This window comes from Geospiza fortis, unplaced genomic scaffold, assembly GCF_000277835.1.
Source record: "Geospiza fortis unplaced genomic scaffold, GeoFor_1.0 scaffold69, whole genome shotgun sequence".
In the NCBI taxonomy this organism is placed as follows: domain Eukaryota; kingdom Metazoa; phylum Chordata; class Aves; order Passeriformes; family Thraupidae; genus Geospiza; species Geospiza fortis.
This window is the reverse complement of record NW_005054555.1, coordinates 302,959-308,957: the sequence shown is the minus strand read 5'-3', so window position 1 is coordinate 308,957 and position 5,999 is coordinate 302,959.

The following is a 5,999-nucleotide window of genomic DNA, read 5'->3' as shown; positions in this document are numbered from 1 at the left end:
TTAACCCTATTCCCCAAAGGCACTTTCAAAACATTCCCAGCTGGATTTTTAAAAGCGTTTTCCACATTTTCAGTGTGATCGGGGTTTTCCTCCTCTGTGATAAAGGGCAAAATGCAGCAACGCAGCAAAATGTCCCCTTACAAACTGAAATACCCTTCAGATAAGGGTATAAAAAATAACCACCTTAAATCTGTAGCTGCAATTCATAAATTCATACATTCATTCTTAAAAGAACGCATCTGTCATGTCCCTGCCCAAGGCAGGGGGAGGAACGAGATGAGCTTTAAGGTCCTTCCCAACCCCAGCCATTCTGTGATTCACAATCCAGATCTCAGTATTTAATCAGTTCTGCAGTTTTTGTTTCAAACAGACAAGCAATCCCTTCAGGAGGAAGCTGGAGCTGTCCTTGACACGGAACCCAAAGAAAATCCCCTTGTGCCGTGGGAGCACGGGATCAGTGGGATGTGCAGCTCTCCCGCTGCTCAGGACGTCCTTGGCGCGATTGTGCTGGGAATGCAGCACATGCCAGAGGCCAGGATTCCCAAAATAAAAGGGCCATCTTTGCTGTGAAAGCCTCTCCTGTCTCCAGCTGCCTTCCCAGCCCCTCCTGGGGTGGTGGCACGAGGCTGCCCCACGTGCTGAGGGACACGTGAGGCGTGGGCACAGCCCAAAATCCTGGTCCTGCTCCCTCTGACAGCCCAGGCTGGGCAAGGCACGGCTCCAGAACGTCCAGATGGGATTCCAGCTCAACCTTTGGCCATGTGGAGCACAGGAAGATGTGACCCATCTGCTCCTCTCCCGAAATTCAGGATTGGCAGAGGTGGGAAGCTGATGGCACCTCCCTTTCACCTGTGCAGCCCAAAGGTGAGGTGTGACCTGCTGGGACAATGCCACCTCTGTCCCTGCTGTCCCCTCCCACGGCAACCTCCCAGCCAGGAATTCCTTCCCAATATCCCATCCAATCCCACTCTCACCATCACACAGTGAGACATCACATTCCAGGTAGCAGCTCAAATCCTGTCCCATGGGATACAGGAAGGAGAGGGATGTGGAGGTTGGCATCCCATGGGATATGGACAGAAATGGGATGTGGAGGTTGGCATCCCATGGGATACAGGAAGGATTGGGATGTGGAGGTTGGTATCCCATAGGGTACAGGAAGGACTGGGATGTGAAGGGTTCTGGCTGCCCAGGAACACACCCCACAGCACTGGGCTATGGATTTTGTCCCACAGGGTCCCCACTCCACCTCCTACCCAGCACGAGGGACAAAACCCCTTTGAAACCGCCCCGAAAAGGCTCGGGGAAGAGCAGGAGGGGCAGCAGGGGAGGGAGCCCTGACCCCATCTCTGCTGCCAGTGCCGTCCGTGCAGGGCAGCAGCAGCAGCAGCAGCCGCCGCAGAGCATCGGGACACGTGAGCCCTCCCTCCCTGCCTGCCACAGCCTCACAGCCCAGCATGTGCTGCAACATTTCCCTGCAGCCCGGCCTCCATCGGCACCAGGAAATCGCCGTCAGCAGATGATGATCACACAAACCGCTTCTCAATCTCTGGGGTTTCCTCACAATGGCCCCTTTCAGGTCAATGAGCCGGACAAACAGCTGATAAAAATGTCTTTACCTCACAAGTGGCCTCACGGAGCACAAAGGGCGGCCGCTGCCTTCCCACAGAGGCACGGAGCAATTGAGCGGCCGCCACAAGGTCACCCGAGGCATCTGCAGCGGGGAAAAATCCTCGGGATTCTCGTACCCCATCTGGAAGCAGGAATCTGCTCCCCACAGCCTCAATCTCCCTCACTTTTCCAGCCCTTTAATCAGCAGCTTTTATAAACGCGGGCAGCAGAACCACAGCACTGCTGGAAGGACCGCGAGGGTCAGACCCAGCTGAGCTTCCCGGAGCTCTGGGAATTCCCACATAATTTGCAAACTTTAGTGGGATTTATCTGGCACCTAGCAGGATTTACTTTATCTCACACACCGCTCCCAAAACCAGCGAGGCGCCCCGGGTGTTCCGCTGCTCGGGGCGGGTTTGGGATTTTCCCTCGCTGCCAGGAGCGGCGCTGCTTCCCGGGAATCGCTCCGCAGGGAGCGGCCAGGCCGCTGCCTCTGCAGGGATCGATGCCTTGTGTCATGTGCGATCCCGACCTTAAATCCGTGCGACAGCGACGGGGAAAACAAACACATTGCAGGGAGCGAGGAGAAAATTCCAAGCGGAGCGAACCCAGGGATCGGGGCTTTGGAGAGCGCCGCCTGCAATTACGGTATCGCGGTAATTACGGTAATGGCCATTGCGGCACGGGGCCCGCGCCGCTGTTTTCATTAATTATCCTAATTAATAATCATCCCCGCGCCTTTTCCAAAGGAAAACAGCACCGATAAACTCACCGAGAGATGGGAATTAGGAGTGTAGGGATGAGGAAGGGATGCTCACCCCAAAACTGGGGGGTTTCCCTTAAACAGGAGAGAAAATCTGGAAATGGGATCAGTGCTCTCTTCCCTCCACCCCAAACTCTGGCCACAGGACCATACAATTAACACCTCTGACTGATGGGAGGAGTGCAGATAACGCCAATAAGATCAAGCCCAGATGGCATTTTCCGTATCCAAGGGCACAGCCAACATTCCCAGCTGGTCTGGAAGCATCCGGAGCCCCAGCATCGTGTGGGGCTTTCCTGGTTTGCCTGCTCCGAAGCAACTGCAGAACTCATCTGCACCAAATTAAGTCTCCCAGAATCGAATCATTCATGGATTACCAGCAGTGACCCTATTCATGCATCCTCTGCTCCAGGGAATCACAGCTCCCTCCCAGCCGTGTGTGCGGGTGGGAATTTCCCTGATTTCCAGTGGCAAAGTTCACTCCCAGCTCCCTCCTGCTGCCCACAGCAAACCCTCCCTGCCCAGGCCTCCTCCCCACCTGTATTCCTTTGCTGAGCTCTGGTTCCAGACACAGAAATCCTGGGAGAGGGGTCCTGGCAGGATGGTGACGCTGGCACCAAGGGCATGGAGCTGCTTGGCAGCTGCCCTGACACCCCTTCCTAACCAGATGTGCTTCATTTTTATGCAGAGGAGAGAAATTTGGCCTAATTTATGATTGAATTTGACAGATTTAGGGGTCCAACCATATTGGGGGGTTCAGGGTGACCCCACCATGACCTTCCAGGGCCTGAAGGGGCTCCAGGAGAGCTGGAGAGGGACTGAGGACAAGGCCTGGAGGGACAGCACACAGGGAATGGCTGGAAGCTGGAAAAGGGTAGATTTTGATATTGGGATATTGGGAGAGAATTCCTGGCTGGGAGGATCAGGAGGGGCTGGGATGGAATTCCCAGAGCAGCTGTGGCTGCCCCTGGATCCCTGGCAGTGCCCAAGGCCAGGCTGGATGGGTTTGGAGCAGCCTGGGACAGTGGGATGAGATGGGCTTTGAGATCCCTCCCAACCCAAACCAGTCTGGGATTCCATGATATGACCCCGATGGGGATTGGGTAAACCCCCCTGATGATTTAGTGTGGAAATTCCCACTTTTCTGGCTCTTTATGGAAAGGACAACTCTGTTTCCCTCCTGGGCAGGGCCCTGAAGAAGCACCCACAGCCCTTTCCAGTCCCACAGCGACTCCGGGGATGGATCCTGCTGCAATTCCTGCTCCCGTTCCCTCTGGAGTTTGGAGAGGTGCTCCTGGCACAGCACAGGGGGAAGAATAAAGACAGGAGCGGGGATCTGCTGCTGATGGAAATCCTTTGAAGTCGATTTAGCCCAGCTGGGGCTCCCCGAGGCCAGGAGTCCTTATGCGAAGAGGCTGCTGAAACGCAGCCGGAGCCACCCGCGGGAGCTGAGGGCGATTTGGAGATAAAAGAGCGGCTCGGATGCAGGAGAGGCTCTGCAGAGAGGGACCCTGCCCCGCACTTCGATGGAGGAATCTCGCCGCACATCTCCAGTGTTTATAAACTCTGTTCCCGACCCACCCTTGTGACGCAGGGCTCCCATCCCCGAGACATCCCCAGGACAAAAGGGTTCGTGGGCACTGGGTGACTTTCGCTGAGGCAGCCGCGCTGAATCCTCCCCGCTTCATTACCCGGGTAATTAGTGCAGGCCCAGAGGCGCAATCAGACCTTGGTGGGACTGCGTGGAGCGGCTCTTTTCCCGGGATTCCCGGGATCCGCGGCTCTGGGAGCCGGGAAGAGCCGTCCCTCACCTGCCCGAGCCCGGTCGGAAATGATTTACACACAGGAGGGAAATTACTCATCCGAGCCATCGGCAGCGGGGCACTCAGGGAGGGTGGAATGCTTTTGTCTGGGACGGGGATGGATGCGACACTCCACTCCAGGTTAAAAAAAAATGGCATTAATGCCACCCCGCCGAAGGGATATTTGTTGTTTGGCCAACCCTTTCTTCCTGACGTCTCACTCCTCCAAACCAAACTGGATTTTGTGATTGTGGAGCATTTTTTCGAAAGTCTGGAAGCCAAGAGTTAAAATTCCTGTCTTGGAGCAGCAGTAACCCCGCTTATCTTTGTTTTCCTGCTGTTACATCACTTACAGAAAGGACCGTGGCAAACAGATTTGCAGCTGTCCTTGTTACTTCATAATTCCCATCGATTTTCCTTCCTAGGTACTCCATGGAGAATGATGGGAGGTGCATTTAATGCTTAAACAAGAAAGAAAAAAACAAAACCAAAGAACACGAGCCTGTTTCACACTAAACAGCACAAAAGGAGAAAGTTTTCAGCCGTATTTCAGAGCCTGGAGAAAAGTGGAATGGTTGCAGTCAACTATCAGTCATTAAAAAAAATCAAATTTCTTTTGCAGCTCTTTCTAGTTCTTATTTCCTAAAACAATATCACGTTTAATGCACTAGAAACTCTTTTTAATGAGATACAAAGTACTATTTGTTTTTTGGGTTTTTTTTGTTTTCCCTTCAGCTGATTTTGGAAACCCAAAAGTAAACACAGGCTTATGAAATCTCCAATTTCACATCAAAGCAGCCTTGATTTATAGAGATGTTCAAAGGAAGACTTTAAAGGAGCAACATCATGACCAACTTGTTGGCCTGATGTTATTAGAATAATTTAGAAATCCACAATGTAAATGTTGATAAATAAATAGCAGGTTGCCATAAATCAGCATGTGGCTGCTCATGAAAGCGAGAACATCTATCTGATGTAGACAGAACAATATTCAGATTTTCCCCCCGTGAAGTTTAGCATTTCTGAGAGCGGCAGAACCTCCCTTGGGTGGGACGGGATTTACGCAACACGGAGCTTTAAAAAAGTGATGAATTGGGAGCTGGAGCTGAGCGTTTGCAGCACTGGGGCATTTCCAGCTCGTTTCCAGCCAAATGAGACTCGAAATATGCAAATTGCTCCGAATGCCGGAAAGGAAAAACTCCCTGCAGGAGCCTGCCCAAGGAGAGCGCCGGGGTTCGCGCCGCTCCGCAGCCAGACTGGATTGCTCCATTCCCGAGAACTCCGGGTGTTACTCAGCGCTGAGGCAGGAAAATCCCCCTCGGCCGCCGCGGGGAAGGGCTCGGGTCATGGAGAAAGCAGCGCCGTGCTTCCCTGAAAATCCGTGTGTCATGTGTGGGATGGGGCTGGCACCTGGAGAAATCCCCGAGCGCCCTGCGGGGCCGGATCTGCTCCTGCCTGCTCCTGGAGCCCCTGGATCCCAGTCCACTGCCCTGGATCCCAATCCACGGATCCCAGTCTCAATATTCCAACACCACTGCCCTGGATCCCAATCCATGGATCCCAGTCCTGGAATATCTAACACTACTCCCCAGGGATCTCAGTCTCAATATTCCAACACCACTGCCCTGGATCCCAATCCATGGATCCCAGTCCTGGAGTGTCCAACACCACTGCCCTGGATCTCAATCCATGAATCCCAGTCCTGGAATATCTAACACCACTGCCCAGGGATCCCAGTCTCAATATTCCAACACCACTGCTCAGGATCCCAATCCATGAATCCCAGTCCCAGAGCATCCTACACCACTGCCCTGGATCTCAAT